At 40.5% G+C, this 17,554-nt stretch overlaps 1 pseudogene; it reads right to left on the reverse strand.

The window, feature by feature from the left end:
• Nucleotides 1–238: 238 nt before the first annotated feature.
• Nucleotides 239–852, reverse strand: LOC103288782 (ras-related protein Rab-9A-like; annotated as a pseudogene).
• Nucleotides 853–17,554: the final 16,702 nt, after the last annotated feature.

Consider the following 17,554-nt stretch of genomic DNA (forward strand, 5'->3'; position numbering starts at 1 on the left):
GCTCTGTAACTTATATATTTGAATTAAATGTTATTAGACAACCGTTACAATTTATAAATATAAGGTGCCATTATTGAGTAAATGGTTTTGTCCATGAGTGGATGTGTCCCTTCTCCCACCCACTAATGAAGCAGCCACGTGGTTAGTGCAATTTTATGAGTAGATGACCCATTGCTGCAAACGCTAATTCTCTCCACCTTGTGTGTATACTGAGTTGGTTAAAAGGCTCAAGCAGCCTCTATAACGATAAACAGCGAGATGAGCTAGGCTTGGGCTTTAGGAGCAGATGACCATATCTGTCTGAATCAGGTGGTCTGACCCATCCTTAGTAGCAAGCACTCTTCCAACTGCTTCCTCAAAGGCAGATGTGACATTCGTGGCATCTTTTGCACTTGTTTCAAAGTAAAGGCAGTCCCCATTATCCCTTCATCAGGCTTAGGGTTCTCCTGCAGATACTTGTCGATCACTTATGTCACTCTTGCTACCCAAATCACAAAAGGAAAGCTTTCAGACTCTTTTACATCTGATGATATAAAAATTCTTTCTTCCAGTTACTCAAGTTCTGAAAGCTTTGAGAATCATTGACACTAAAAGTGAGCAGGCCACAGTCAGAACATCTATAAAATGGTGTCCTCAGGTTTCTAAACTGCTCTTGATCAGCCGTGTCCCAAACCCGCATGGTAACAAAATGTCCATCTAACTCCAAATCCTCATTTAAAAATTCCACACCTATTGTATAGAAGAGCTGGGTACCAAATTTATTAGTCACATATCTATTCATTAGAGAACTCCTCCCAACTTTGACCATTCCCCAAGAAGAATTACTTTTAAAAGTGGTGATTCTCCTGCCATTATTAACCTCAAGATCTTTGATTTCAGAACCTTTAATTGTTCAGTTCAAGCATCATCATTATCTCTAGGGCTCTTGGGAAGATTTACTGAGACACAGAGGAAAGCGGTTCCCTATTGTGCCACCCTCATTGCAGGAGCGCAGGACGTTTCTCTGGGCCACACAGAGGACGTCTGGGAGTTCCCAGCTGGCCTGTCCAGGTGCAATGAGGAAAGTGAGAGGGTTGGGGACCCGGCAGGCTGGACAAGGTGGCAGGGTTGCCCAGGTCCAAATTCCAGTTGCTCCCACCCAATGCCCAGGGAACAATGTCAAGCAACAATATCTTCAATGTCCTTTTCTGAGAGGAGACAGTATGCGTAGATGGATTTCTCCCCCCATCTAGAAAACTCATAGTCCAAAAAAATCTCTTTCCAATAACTATTTCCCAATTGATTTGAAGTTCATAGGTCATGGCCTCTAGACAACTGGCATAAACACTGGCAAACTGATACAGCTCAAACCAAGGAGGTATCTACCTTTCCTCAATGCTGCTGAGTCTCTGCAGTGTCTTTGCCAATGCTTTTTGGTTTAGACTAAGTATCACATTCTGAGAATATAATTTTGTTCTGGGCTAACTGCCCTAGGAACTGAAGATCGAGTCGTTTTCTAAATTTGGTAGCTGTGGGGCCAGTGTTATGATAATCTTTTATGTCCTTGGGCCAAGTGATGGATGCAATACCAGCATTTATTTTGTCAATGTTGTACCCAACTTTGACAAGAGGAAGGACCCCAATGCCAACTCTTAAACTAATAATTAACTCTGGACATCTTGAAGGGTGGTTTGTGAAAGAGTTACCATTAAGTAATACCACTGCTTGTGAACTGTGTTAATTATGGTATGAGGCAACCTAAGCTATAGCTATGGGAAGAATCACAACTTTACCCAAGATGGAGAATCCCTATATAAAAACTGAACAAGATAAGAAGTTGGGAAGGGTACATTTTGAACATTCATGTCTTTGTACTTCAATACTGAAAGGAAAGAGAAAATGATTCTGGATTTTTCATTTCTTTGGGCCACATGGCTTTAGATTCACTTTGTAAGTCGGGTTTAATTTATGAACTTCAGTTGCTCTATCAAAACTATTAGTGAAAGAGAGTTTATATTCATATAAGCAGTTGAACTCCTGGTCAAATGACCACCGGAGGGGACAATTTGAATATTAGGCTTTTATTATATAGGATTTCTATGTTGGCCATTTTCTGATGGACTATCTTAATGTTGTCATTTGCTGTCATTTTGAACTTTATTTAAAATCATTTCTTATTTTCAATTACAGTTGACATACATTATTATATTGGTTTCAGGTGTACACTCTAGTGATTAGACATTGTGTAACTTAATAAGTGATCTCATCTCAATAAATCTTATACCTACCTGACACCATATTAGTTATTAGAATATTATTTATTATATTTCCTATGCTGTACTTTACATCCCCATGACTATTCTGTAACAACCAATTTGTACTTCTTAATCCCTTTACCTTTTTTTGCCCAGCACCCAAAACCCCTCACATTTGGCAACCATCAAAACATTCTCTGTATCTATGAATCTGTTTCTGTTCTGCTTATTCACTATTTTGTTTTTGGGTTCAATTGTTGATAGATGTGTACATATTGCCATTTTATTGTTCATATTTTTTATCTTCTTCTTCTTAAAAAAAGACCCTTTAACATTTCATATAATACTGGGTAGCTGATGATGAACCCCTTTTAACTTTTTCTTATGTGGGAAGCTCTTTATCTGTCCTTTGATTCTAAATGACAGCTTTGCAGGGTAGACTAATCTTGGTTGTAGGTCCTTGCTTTTCATCACTTTGAATATTTCTCTCCAATATCTTCTGGCCTGCAAAGTTTCCTTTAAGAAATAAGCTGACAATCTATGGGAACTTCCTTAGAGGTAACTGTTTTCTCTTGCTGCTTTTAAGATTCTCTCTTTGTCTTTAACTTTTTGCATTTTAATTATGATGTATCTTGGTGAGGGCCTATTTGGGTTCATCTTGTTTAGGACTCTCTGTGCTTCCTGCACTTGTAAGTCTATTTCCTTCATCAGGTTAGGTAAGTTTTCTGTCATTAATTTTTCAAATATGTTTTCAATTTCTTGCTCTCTCTCTCTCTTTTCCTTCTGGCACCCCCATGATGTGTATGTTGGTATATTTGAAGTTGTCCCAGAGGCTCCTTATACTATCCTGAGCCAGGTTGATGGAGACTCAGATGTGACACCCTTCTGCTGGCTCTATAGGGGAGAGTTCAGAAAAGGAGCAATGGCTTCTGCCAGCACTTTTGTCTGGAAGAAAGCTGACTCACCCTGCTCTCACTCTGATGCCAAACAATTCAGTTCTTCCCCATATGCCTCTGGCATCTTTCAAGTTGCTGCCCCTGTGCTGGAGGTCAGAGAGAGTGAGTTCAATTAAGTCCTTTAAGAGGAACTTCCAGGGACTCCAGCAGCCTCAATCCTTCTCAGCATCAATTCCTGCTAGTTTTTATAACCAGAAGTTATGGGAACTTCTCTTCCTGGCACTGGAACTCTGGTTTGGGGGGCCCAGTGTGGGACTGGGATCCCTTGCTTCTCAGGGGGGACCTTCACAGCTGAGATACCCCTCCTGATTTGTATCTGCAACACTTGGGTGTGGGACCAGCTCATTCTACATCTTCATCCCTCCTACCAGTCTCAATGTGACTTCTTCATTATTTCCATAATTGTAGGACTTCCATTCAACTCCATTTCAGGTTGTTGTGAATGATGGTTGTCCTGTAGTTCAGTTGTAATTTTGATGTGGTTGTGGAAGAAGGTGAGTACCGCATTTACCTATACTGCCATCCTTGCTGGAAGTCTGTCATTGTGAACTTCTAACAAACTATGTTGGACAATGAGGCTGCTCAGGATTTGTGATGGGAAACAGGATAGTCAAATTTATAATTGGTTAGAAAGTGGCCTTCGCCTTAATTTATCTAATGTATTGTTCTGGTGTATTTATGAGCTTTTTGAAGGCAAAATCAAAACTGTTCAGTAGTGGTTCCAGGATGCTATTCAATGAGGAAGCGTTCATAATGGGGGATCTCAAAACTGCACCCCAGGATTACTAGTAAATAGAACACAAAACTAAAGAATGTGTTTGGGAAACACTCCTGATGTTTCCTCCCATCTGAAGGACATGCATTAGATAACACGTTCCACTCCTTTGCTTATCAGACCCATGAGTTGAGAAGGAGAAAATGGGCATGAAGAGCATAGACTCTTCATTTTCCCTGCCTTCTGAGAGTAAGCTGCCCAAAAGAGAACATGCGCCTTCCTCCTCACATGCAGAGGACAGCCCTGCCCAGTTGGGAGAGGGACTGTCTAATTCTGGTTCCAATATTAGGAAGCTCATCCACAGATACAAGCCCCCTTCTCCAAAATCACATTACACTGCAACTTGCATAATAATTTCTTTTTTTAAAGAAAGCACATTATACAATACAACAATGTGTATAATGTCTTTTAAAATTATATAATTATACTATATACTAATATATATTAATACTGTGGGTGAACTGGATTTAGATTTGATGAGGCCTGGATAAGATTAATACCAACCCAAAAGCCTTTGATAGTTCAACACCCTCCCCTGAGGTTTACTTCTTAATGTATCTATCTGCCTCTGTACTTCTATACCCTTGTACACTGATTTGTTTCACCTTACAAAACTCATATGTAAAATAGTCCTTTCTCAAGAAATCTGTTCCCTGTAAGCCTTTTGTGAGTTTTTGCTGACTATTGAAGGTTTAAGAGTGTGGTGTTGATTACTTATACTCCTATCTCAATAGGTCTTCAGACTTTATCCTGCCTGATTCTGGAAGCTTTGGGACCAGCCAACATCTGGCCCCAAGAGAAGGGTGATAGAATAAGATTTTATCTTTCTCATTAGATATGTATATATTATATAAGTATATATAATATGTCTGGGTTTATAATAGCATGTTTATGTATAAAATATCCCTTGGCTCCCTGGATATTTAAAAATTTAGAAAGCTGACCGGAGAAACCAAGATGACGGCATAGGTAAATACCTGAACTTGCTGCCTTGCACAACCATTTCAAAACTACAACTAAAAGACAAAATGGACATCATCCAGAACCACAGGAAGCCTGGCTGAGTGGAAATTCTACAACTAGAAGGAAAGAGAAAAGCACACTGAGACTCAGAGGAGCTGCGGAAGTAAAGTGCACAGGTACGGAGATGCACACGCGGAATGGGCTGGCAACTGAGGATGCGGTTGTCTTTTTCATTCGGGAGGGAGACACAAGCTCCCGACTGCTCTGAACTCCAGTTCTGGGTGAGACTCTGGGGACCCAGACTCATATGGGGAGAAACTGGACTGTCTGGCATCGGGCGGAACTTGAGGGCGGCTTTCTCTCAGAGGTGCTTGCAGCAATTACCAAGGGACACTGAGACCTGGGGGCCTCTTAGGGCAGGGCTGATGGTCAGCTATTGCTGTTTGCTTCGCCCTGAGACCCCGCCCCACCCAAGCTGTGTGCAGAGGCTTTTGCAGGTGAATGGCCTGGTCCTTAGAAATCTAAACTTACCTAACAAACTGCAGCTGAGTCAGTGAGACCCAGAACACCAAAAGAAGGCCCAAGGCCCCGCAGCAGCTTGCATTGCTTCACAGCTGGGCCTCATCTGGGCACCTCCAAAACCCAAACAAAGAAGAGGAATCTGCAGATCTCTCCATAGCTCCTGCTGGGTGGCCTCAGGCAGAGGCTAAATTAGCACCTCCTTGGAGATCCAAGAGCCAGTGTACTCAGGGGTCAGAGTGGGACCATCCAGATTACAACTCCTCAGATCCATAAAGGACACACTCAGGGGGCAGATTCAGTAAGCACCAAAGCCCCACCCACTGAAGCAAGTCTTGCCTCATAATGGTGTCTCCAGCACAGAAGTTCTCCTATCGTAGACACAGCTGATCCTCACAGCCAATTGGCCTGGAGGTCAATTCCTCCCAGTTATACCAACAACAATCAAGGCTTAACTACAACAAGACTGTGCACACAGCCCACAAAGGGGTGCACCAAGAGTGTCCACCTCAGGTAACTGGGGAGGTTGAGCCACTGGGCCCTATAGGACACCTACCACACAAAGCCACTCTATCAACACAGGGAAGCAGCCAAAATGCAGGGACAAAGAAATAGGTCACAAATGAAAGAAATGGAGGATATAGAGTTCAAAACCATGGTTATAAGATTTTTCAAGAATTTTCTAGAAACTGCCAATAAATTTAGTGAGATCCTCGAGGATATGAAAAAGGACCAACTAGAAATTAAGCATACACCGACTGAAATAAAGAATAATATACTGAGATCCAACAGCAGACTAAAGGATCATAAGAATCAAGTCAAAGATTTGAAATACAAAAAAGCAAAAAACACCCAACCGGAAAAGCAAAAAGAAAAAAGAATCCAAAAATATGAAGATAGTGTAAGGAGCCTCTGGGACAACCTCAAGCGTACCAACATCTGAATTATGGGGGTGCCAGAAGAAGAGAGAGAGCAAGATATTGAAAACCTATTTGAAGAAATAATGACAAAAAACTCCCCCCACCTGGTGAAAGAAATAGACTTACAAGTCCAAGAAGTGCAGAGAACCCCAAACAAAAGGAATCCAAAGAGGACCACACCAAGACACATCATAATTAAAATGCCAAGAGCAAAAGACAAAGAGAGAATATTAAAAGCAGCAAGAGAAAAACAGTTACCTACAAGGGAGTACCCACACGATTGTCAGCTGATTTCTCAACAGAAACTATACAGGCCAGACGGGAGTGGCAAGAAATATTCAAAGTGATGAATAGTAAGAACCTACAACCAAGATTACTCTACCCAGCAAAGCTATCGTTCAGAATGGAAGGGCAGATAAAGAGCTTCACAGATAAGAAAAAGCTAAAGGAGTTCATCACCGCCAAACCAGTATTATATGAAATGCTGAAAGGTATGCTTTAAGAAGAGGAAGAAGAAGAAAAAGGTAAAGATAAAAATTATGAACAACAAATACATGTCTATCAACAAGTGAATCTAAAAATCAAGTGAATAAAAAATCTGATGAACAGAATAAACTGGTGAATATAATAGAATCAGGGGCATAGAAAGGGAGTGGACTGACAATCCTCGGGGGGAAAGGGGCGTGGAGGGTGCAGGAAGAGACTGGACAAAAATCATACATCTATGGATGAGGACGGGGGTGGGGTGGGTAAGGGAATGGGGTGGGAACCGGGTAGAGGGGAGCTATGGGGGGGGGGGAGAGGAACAACTGCAATAATCTGAACAATAAAGATTTATTTAAAAAAATAAAATGAAATAAAAATTTAGAAAGCTATTTTTCAAGTTAACAATGGATATCTGTGCATAGCAGAAGCACAAATGGCTTTTACATTCTTCAAAATTTTCTGAAATTTTTACAAGCATGTACTACTATTATAATAAGAAAAAAATACAGTTATTTCAGTTTTGAAGATAGCGATATAATACTAATGACAAAGCAGTATTTCTCTGCATCTGTCTGCACCAGCCTTCAAATTCACCCCGAAGTGTTCAAGGAGCTGTAGTGGTATTAGGAAGCATTTGTGATGGGAGGTCTCAGAACTGCTAATATTAGCTACCACGTTGGTCTCCCATTTGCTGTTGCCTCTGCAGGGATGTCTCCTGCCAGCATGCCTAAGGGCACCCTCCTCACATGGGCACCCTCCTCAAGGATCCCTACACTACTGCTGGTGGATGCCCACCAGTACCTCAGCCAAGGGGCTGAAGGTCTCACAAGGCCACCAACCCCTATCTTTGCCCAAATTGACCTTCTTCTATTGACTTTCCCTTTTGCGACTACCACAGAGCACACTGCTATTTTCCAGAGCCAGTAATGACCTCTTTCTCCCTTTCTCTACTTTTGATAGGAAGGAAAGATAAAAAAATAAACAAGGCTTAATGTCCAAACCAGTCCTGCAGTTTTCCTTCCATCTCAGGTCAAAGAGAACAAAGGATCCCTGTATTCCTCCCTTCCTGGAGCTATCACCGCAAAGCCCTGTCAGGAGGCTGCCTGGAGCAGCGAACAGCCTAGCTGGACCACCCACACAGAAATAACAGAAGCCTGTCTGACTCCCACTCTGCTTGTTTGGTGGATGGTGTGGAACCAGACAGAAGTCCCCCAAGCAAGCACCCCAAGTAGACTTATGACAACTGCACTGTCAATTGCAGTACATCAGAGAGGATGTGCCAATATACCCTCTCAACATCCGGAGAACCCAATGGAAGGGTCACCTGCTTATAGTCAACCCCTGCAGAGGATCCCTGGGTAGGGGAGCACTACCAAGCTCATAAATTATGGCCCCTTCCTATGATCTCCACAATCTCAGGATGGTGAATACACAAAATCTGGCATCAAATCTCAAAGGGCCAGTCTAGCCAAAGACCCACACTGCTTCCAAAGAGAAAAACATAGAATCTCAGGATCTATGAAAAACTGGCTGGCCATAGGCTGAATCTGGCCTGCAGGTATACTAGTATTTTACTTCAGTCCACTCACCTGAAGCGGTGAGAGAGTAAATACATGCATAAATACATGCACTTTAAAAAATACATACAGGGTGGGGCAAAAGTAGGTTTACACTTGTTCCTATGGAAAATAACACAATAATTAATAAATAATAATCAAGAATAAACTGTGTTATACGTACTCACAGCTGTAAACCTATTTTTGCCTCACCCTGTATAGACTTCCCAGGGAATAGCATTCTAGCCAGAAGCAACATTCCAGAGGAAGACTTAAGGAGTTTGTCTAGTGTCTTCAATCAAAAGTTAGTCTTTTTTAAGCCCTAGCTGGGTAGTTCAGTTGGTTAGAGTGTCATCCTTATACACCAAAGTTGTGGGTTTAATCTCTGGTCAGGAAGCAACCACTGAATGCAAAAATAAGTGGAACAACAAATCTCTCTCTCTCTCTCAAATTCAATTTTAAAAGTTAATCTGGTTTAGAGGAGGGTACATAAAATAAAAGGTCAGAGAGATTGTATGGTAGAGATGGTGTGAGGTCCTGTAAACTATTGAAGGGTGTCTGTCACTTACTGGGTGAGATGGGAAGCCATTAGAAGGTTTTATTAATTACTAGAGGCCCAGTGCATGAATTTGTGCATGGACAGGGTCCGGCCGGCCAGGCCCCAATAGGGGCGGATTAGGGCTGAGCCTGTGGGGTGGAGGAGATGGCAGGAGGTTGGCCAGTGGGCCCACCCTGATCGGCCCGATCAGGGCTGGCTGGCTGGGGGGAGAAGCAAGGGCAATTGACCAGCAGGCCCTGCCCACAAATCGGGTGTGGGGGCCAATCAGGGGTCAGCAGCCAGGGAAGGGGCTGTGGGAGGTTGGCCAGCCAGCCCCACCCCTGATTGGAGTTGAGGGGGTGATCAGGGGTGAAGCTGGCTGGGGGGAGGGGCTTCGGGCCGATCATGGTAGTGGGGTCCCATCAGGGGGCGGGACCAGCTGGGGGGAGGGGCTGAAGGTGGTTGGCCGGCCAGCCCCACCCCCTATTCATGTAGGGGGGGCAATTAGGGGCAGAGCTGGCTGGGGGAGGGGCTACAGGCCAATTGGGGTAGGGTGAGCCCATCGGGGGCGGGGCTGGTTGGGGGAAGGGCCGGGGGAGGTTGGCCAGCCGGCTCCACCCCACAATCAGACTGGTTTGCTGGCTGCAGTGGGCGTCATAGTGACCAGTTGTTCTGGTTGTTATGGTGTTCCAGTCGCTGGCTTTTTATATATATATATAGATAGATAATTATGCTAGAGTTATTTATTTTATTAGAGTAAACCTAAGAAGAAAGGTAAACATTTTTTATAACCATGTCATCAACCTGGTCCCTGTAGACATCAGAGTTTGCAGTCATAATTCATCAGAATATCATAATACAGGACAAAATATCTGGCTTTCTCCACCCTGTTAGACAAAGTCAGTCACATTGACTCACTTCAAAAATATGCCACTTTTGGTTGCCACCTTTCTCTAGCTTTTGAGACTTTGACCGCACTACTCTGCTCTCTCACCCCATAGCACACCTTTCCTTCCCTTTCCTTGTCATCTGCTAGCACCCTCATCACCTGGGGTTTGCTCTGATTCCCTTTGCCAAAGCCATCTCCCTGGAGACCTCATCCAGGCACATATTCTAGGTCTTCAACCTGAGCTGCCTTACTTCAGGACACACATCACTGATAGCAAGATTAATGATCTCCGGAAAAGGAACTTGTAACACCCTGAAATTTACTCAGCAGCCACACCTCACAGGTAAACTCTATAAATGGAGCTCATATTTGAAATGAGATTCGAGATGAGAGGAAGCAGTTTCACTTCTAAACCCAAAGTAAGCTTTTCTGAAATTATTCCACCAGTTAGGATCAAAGTTAATATATACTCAGGAGATTAAAGACTAGGGATTTAGCCTGAAGAATTACGTATGTTTTGGGAAAAGAAAGAAATCAGGCCATAAGTAACTTGGCAGAATGCAATTTGTAAAAGCAAATTAGATGAAGGTAAGTCAGTCAATGTCAGTTTGTTTCTCAAAATCCCCACTCACAAATATCAACTCAAATATATGTGAATAGTTGATGTAACCAGCTGACATGAGAATTCACATAACCACCTTGGTTGTAGAACTTTCTGGAGCTCAGTTATTTCAAAATATTTGGACACTGAAGGTATATAAAAAGGGTTAAAAGATTATGACTGGAAGATAGAGCATTTCTCTCTATTCCCTCTCAGGCGTCCTCAAACTACGGCCCGCGGGCCACATGCGGGTGTTTTTGCCGTTTTGTTTTTTTACTTCAAAATAAGATTTGTGCAGTGAGCATAGGAATTTGTTCATAGTTGTTTTTTTTAACTATAGTCCGGCCCTCCAACGGTCTGAGGGACAGTGAACTGGCCCCCTGTTTAAAAAGTTTGAGGACCCCTGCTAGGTATAGCCAAATCCCTGTATATTGTATATCAAACAAACATAAAAATATTCTAAAAGGTTCAGAGAAGAAGACAGACCAAGGGACCTTGGAACCTTGGAAACAACATGACTCGTTAAATGATTGAAACCGTAGTAACTAGAGAAGTAATTCGTCAGGTAGAGTTTACAGTTAACTAAAGCTATGGTATAGTATTCAGCACTTCCTCCAAACCAAGGCTTTCTAAATATTTTAGAATTAAATTTAGCGCCCCCCCCCCCCCGTATCATATTTCTGCCCCTTAACCAAGTATAAAGGCAATGTTATAATGTTAGCAGGAAGAGGTACTCCAGTTGGCTGCATGAACCAACATACAATGTGGTTGGAAATAGGATGAAAGAATCTGACATAAGATTATCTGTGGTATAAAACTTATCTTTTCTCCTTTATGTCATCCCTGATGTTTGCTAATTCTTGGAAACTCTTTTTACATAAAATGAAATTTTATCTATCTTAAGGATTAAACAAGTTTGGTAAATGTGAATATGTCTAACATAGAGCAAAGTAAACAATAGGTACTTAATATTAGTTTTTTTCCTTCATCTCAGTTTTCTGTTGGACAGAAAAATCTAGAAATATTTAGAATGAACTCTATTACTCACCTATTTTTATGTTTTCTTTAAAAAAAAATTGTGAACCTGAGTATAATCCTGATGTATAGATCATTTGGAGAAGAAATTACTACAGCGTTTAATCATGCTATCACTCATCTTTAGGGTGACTATTTAATCCATGACCCTATCTGAGACACTTTTGAGAATAAAAGAGGACACGATTAATATATTTCTTTAGTACATCAGAACTATCATGGAAAATAATCAGGATATAAAGTCACAGATCAGAGATTCAGCTATAACCTAAGAGCTGAATCACAAAGGCATCAGAGCAACCAAAATGAAGACCCCAAAATGAAGACCCCCCCCCCCCAGCAAAGTTCACTCAGACCATGCATTGTATTTCTGGAAAGGCTCCAACAGGTCTCAGCAGAACCCATTTACTCTTTTTTGTTTGTTTGTTTGTTTGTTTGTTTGTTTAAAGTATTACATATATCTCCTTTCCCCCCCCCCCGATTGATGTCCTTCCCCCACCCTGCAGGACAAGCCCCACCACCCCAGTGCATTTACTCTTATTTTACACTTAGTTTGTCAAGATTTCTAATTTCTAATTCATAAAAGATGTTGACTATAAGACATGACAACGAATGGAAAGGCAGCAAGGGAGATACTGCAACCATGAATAGAAGACAGAGATACCCAAAGTATAGCAATTTAGGAGTCGGGGCAAACAGTTATACACCTCAACAGTATGAAATAGCTGTATTCTAGAACAATGCCTGCAATCATGTTCGTAATGCTGACCTGGAGTCATTTAGGAAAGTCTGACTCATGTTCAGATTATAGTTTAAGGCGTTAGTAAAGACTGAACTGCATTTCTATCCAAAATTTTTTTGAAATTTTGTTTTTCAGTGAATAAATGTTTAACTATTTGAAACTCAGCCAACTAGTAAATGCAATGGGGACCTTAGCTTGAACCCCAGCTGGGCCTGACCTGGTACTCAGAGGTGTGTGATCATGACAAGAAGGCCTATGGACTACGGTGGGGGGTGGAGGCAGGCTAGAAGAGGTCAATGAGGTGGCGGGGGGGGGGCGGGGGGGGGGGAACATATGTAATACTTTCAACAACAAAGATTAAAAATAAAAAAAAAGAAGGCCTATGGAGAGAACTACAGGGCTCCTTGAGAAGAACTCACCTTAAGGATAAGACAGCCCTTCAAGAGAAGGTGCCATTTCTTAGAAATGAGAGTGGGTCCTTTCTGAGAAACTGTGGTTCTTATTGCTTTCTGGTCCACTTCCTCCAACTCCTCTTGTTCTCCTCCCCACCACTGCCCTATCGGCAGGTCTGTGAAGAGCCCCGGAGAGTGGAGTGCTAACAAACATTCGTTAGGTGGTAGCTGACAGCACTGTGTATGAACCACACACAGGACACCCCAGGGATTTGAAAAGGGCTAGCAAGCCCACAATAGTCGTAGAGCCCAGAACCATGAAATCATAGGCTACCTTCAGGGTTGCACAGACTGATGGGGCCTGAGACACATAGATCTCAGACTCATTTGGGGATCTGGATAGCTGAGATATTTACTGTGCATTTTTAAATGAATCTTCCCCTATGCTACTGATTTTCACATATGCAACACTTAAAGATTTTACTCATCAACTGTTTTCTGATGATAAAAGAAATATATCTACTGTATAACTACCTGATATAAAGGTAAAATCAGTATTAATTGTAAAGAAAAAAGGATATAAGTGTATATTATATATGTATGTGTATATAGTATACGCAATTGTATATATGTGCATGTAAGTATAATGTATATTCTTTAAATAATGTAGAGAAATGTAGGATGATAAAAATAAAGCAAATAGCTGAAAGAAACAAAAATCATAGCAATAACAGGGCCTGAAAAACTTTACAGTGTTCTAAATCTAGAACTGAATTTTCTCATGCATGCATTTGCGTGATTGTATGTACATGTTCAGTTTTTTGCACCTCACTATAGGGAAGTTATTCGGTAGGTAATGTCTTTGGAGACCTAGACTCTAACAAAATTGTTATAATGTAGATAAATTTTTCTTAAATCATTATCCTGGGGACTTAAGGTTTATTTTTCTACATGGCTGTGATCTTCCTTGAATAAATTATTCAAATATCTCCTTAGGTAAAGAGCACTCATTCAAATATTGAAAATGAATGTTTGGTGTATGTGTGTATTTATGTATGACCACACACTGGTTCTGGGATTGATTTTAGATATAAGACTGATTTAGAATGTGACTGATTATTTCGAATAATTAAGAGATGATTTTAAATAAAATACACTTATCATTAAAAATAGGAATGCACACTATTGGGATTTGGTGACAGTCCAAAAATGACACCCTCCTTTCCCTTGAGTTTTGAAATAAGATTTTAAAAGTTAAAAATAACTTTCTGTGTCATCAAAAATTTATTCAAATCCTGATTTTTTAATAGTAGCATGATTTTCTACTATATAATTAATTCATAACATATTTAACTCTTCCGTGATTGAACATATATTATTTCAGTTTTTCACTATTTTACAATAAATGATTTATCTTTTTCTTTTTTAAATATATTTTTACTGATTTCAGAGAGAGGAATAGAGTGGAAGCGAGAGATAGAAATAGCAATGATGAGAGAGAATCACTGATCGGCTGCCTCCTGTACACCTCACACTGATGACCGAGCCTGTAACCTGGGCCTGTGCTCTGACTCGGAATCAAACCGTGACCTGGTTCATAGGCCAATGCTCAACCACTGAGCTATGCTGGCTGGGTGATTTATGTTTTTCTAATAACTTCCTAGGATAAATTCCTAGAAGTAGGATTTCTGGGTCATAGACTATGTCCATTTTGAAGGATTTGTGGTACAATTTAATAAAGTGCCCTTTACAATAATGGTAGCAAGTATTCTCCCAGTAATCCTGTAGGATGGCTCATTTATGATTGTTATATATATTTAGCAGTCTGTTGGCTGAGAAATTGTAGGTCTTTTTAAAAATTGTTTTACTTATCTGATTATATATAGCAAGGATGTATTTTCTTCTTTTTTTAATTGAACAACTATAGAAATGTAAATTCTTCATCATAGTATTTTAAATGTTTGTCCAGTTTTTTGTTTTAATTCTGATGTTGCTTTATTCTATTTTTTCAACATAAAAGTTTTATATTTTTCTTTTTAAACTATTTACATATCTTGTGCTTTATGGCTCTGCCTTTGGTGTCATGCCAAAGACCTTTATTTACCTAAAGTATAAAATTATTCACCTAGTTCACATTTTCTACTACCTTTATTGTTTGATTTTTACTTAAAATTTTAAACATACCGAATACTTTTTTTTTTTTCATAGAAGGTTACGGGAATGATTGAACTGTTTGGGTTGTTTTATTTGTTGGGGTTTTTTGTTCTTTTGTATCTTTGTTTTGCAAAAGGCTAGCCAGTTATCCCAACACTATGACTCCCTCTGATTTGAAATGTCTGACTTATGACTATCTTAACTTGACCCTAGACTGGGAGAGACTGAGAAATATAAGAAAAACGTATGGAACCTACCTGTCCATGACATTAAAGTTTTGCATTTCAGGAGCTGCACTAACCCCACTATAAAACTTCCTTGTTATTTTTCAGAGAGAGATACTTCCTTGTTATTTTTATTGTACCCTGGTAGCCTTGCATAATTTTGGGCATACTACCCAGATAGTCTGTTCAGTAAACAGCCAGAAGTTCACTCTCCTTTTTCTTCTGAAGACTATTTGAAAATGAAAAATTGTAAGAGAGACCTACATTGTTTGTCTACTCTAGGCTTTTTAAAAAAAATTCACTTTCTGTCCCTTCCAAGTCGTAGATAAGTTTTTTTTTTTCTTTTGTAACAACATATAAAGACTGGCATAGCACCTTTTAACGACACTGTTTCTGCTCTCTCTAGCCAGCAGGTAAGAATTGCTCCTAAGCACCTTGGTTCCTATTTTAGACTGAGAACTATATTGAAATCTCCATTAACCTGGGGCTCTGGGTCTGGCATGTGATGGAGAGTCTTCTTTACTTGGATTTCAAGACTCTTGTTCTTAGTAATGTTGACCACAAGGCTCCAGGGAGAAGGAGGGCCCTCCATCTGAACACTGTTTATTAACTTGTTTTATTCTGCCATAAACTATAATTACTTACCCAGAAACTAGGTACTGAACAAATCTTTTTAGAAAATATGAACTCATGATTATACCCTACTTTTATTACAGTTATGTGTGTCCTTACTAAATTATATACTTCTTTAGGGTAGAGCTTTTGTCTTCTACATAGTTGTCTCCTCCTGGGGTACCTAGTGCAGATCTGGGAACACAGAAAGGCAGTGTCCTTAACACAGGCTTCTGCTTTAGACAAAATGGGTATAGAAACCCTACTCGGTCACCAATTAACTGTGTAGCTGGAGGCAAGTTGCTTAATCTCTTAGAGCCTTAGTAATTTAGCTGCAAAATGGGGACCATTTTCCCTCTCTTCCCTCTTCCCTTTCCTTCCTTCCTTTGTTCCTTTAGAAATCACTTACTGAGCACCTGCTCCATGCTAGATACCAGCGGATACAAAATAAAATAATAAGCGACAGAGGAATCTTTGTTCTCCCTGAGCTGTTTTAAGATGAAAAAGGCTGACAAGAGCCCTGCCAGCATGGCTCGGTGGTTGAGCGTCATCCTATGAACCAGGAAGTCACGTAGGAGATGTGCAGGAGGCAGCTGATCAATGATTTTTCTCTCATCATGGATGTTTCTATCTCCCTCTTCCCTCCTCTCTGAAATCCATAAATGTATAGATATATATTTTTAAAGTCTATGTTTATTCAGGACACCACAAGAAAACATTTGCAAAGTGCTTTTATTGATGCAGTGGATGTAACAGGAAGGTTTGGGAGTTAATAGAACAATCTGCAGGCCAGGTGCTGCTGCTTAATGTTTGATTTCCAAATGAAAACAACACAAAGCTTTCATTGTAAAAATGATTGACGTATTTTGAAAAGTTGGCTCAAGAGAAGAAGCATGCTGTATAAGAACTTGCAAAGCAGACAAAGTCTCTTACTTCTATTGACCTTCTTTTTTCTCATGCCTTGAAATAAGAAGCAATCTTCTGAATTAGAGCTTTTTCTTAAAAAAAAATGTTTAAAACGTGTTTGTTATACCCTTCCTTTGGCCCATATTTTGATACAGGGAGGCAGGCAAAAGTGTGGGAGAGAGGACGCCTGGGGAGCTGTGTGGTGAGCACAGGAAGGAGAGCCTGCTAAAAGGGAAGGAAATATACAGAAAAGAGAGGTGTTGCACACCAAAGAGAAATTTCTCCTGTTTCACAAATTCTCTCAGTTCATGTGAATTTAGCATTCACATGTGTGAATAGCCCAGTAATTATTTGCAAACTTGTTTTAAAAATAGCTCTAATTTTTTTTTTAATCCATGGTTTTTATTTTTACTAGCATGAAAGTTAAACTTTCCAATACCCCACTTGGAATTAAAACTGAAAATCTCCTCCCCCTTCCCTTTTTGTTTAAGTGATTGTGAAATAAAGCAGGCATAATGTACTCTGTACTCTAGGCAAAGTTTGAGGTTTTTTCATCTAGTGCAAATACTGTAAGTTGATTGAAATATAACCAGAATCTCTCACCATCTGTCAAACACTTAATGCCATGTCTGCTTCAAAGTCATAGTACTCCCAGCTATTTTTCATTTGACAACAAAACCGCATTCATGCAATTTCACAGTTGAGATTTTAACGGAAGTCGAAGTTGAGAAATCTTAACTCATTCTCACATACTGGGCTTCAGTTTAAAATCTTCTTATAACTTAGGCAGATAGTTGCAGAAATAAAAATCCACCTAAGCATGGAAAGGATAAGTGATAGTTGCTATGGCGATGTGCCTTTGCCTCTCCGGGCTATGCTGGGAATGGCTCTCTGTCATGGGAATGGCTCTGTCACACAGAAATCTCTGCCTGTGCTATCTGCCACCACAAATCTCTTCCTCAGGGTGGTTTCCACAGATGGGCATCTCACCCAAGTGGAAAATTCCTGTCCTTGATATGTGCCAGCAGGTAGGTGGGGTTTCAAAGGCCTGT

Source organism: Eptesicus fuscus, chromosome 4 (assembly GCF_027574615.1).
Source record: "Eptesicus fuscus isolate TK198812 chromosome 4, DD_ASM_mEF_20220401, whole genome shotgun sequence".
NCBI classification, from domain to species: domain Eukaryota; kingdom Metazoa; phylum Chordata; class Mammalia; order Chiroptera; family Vespertilionidae; genus Eptesicus; species Eptesicus fuscus.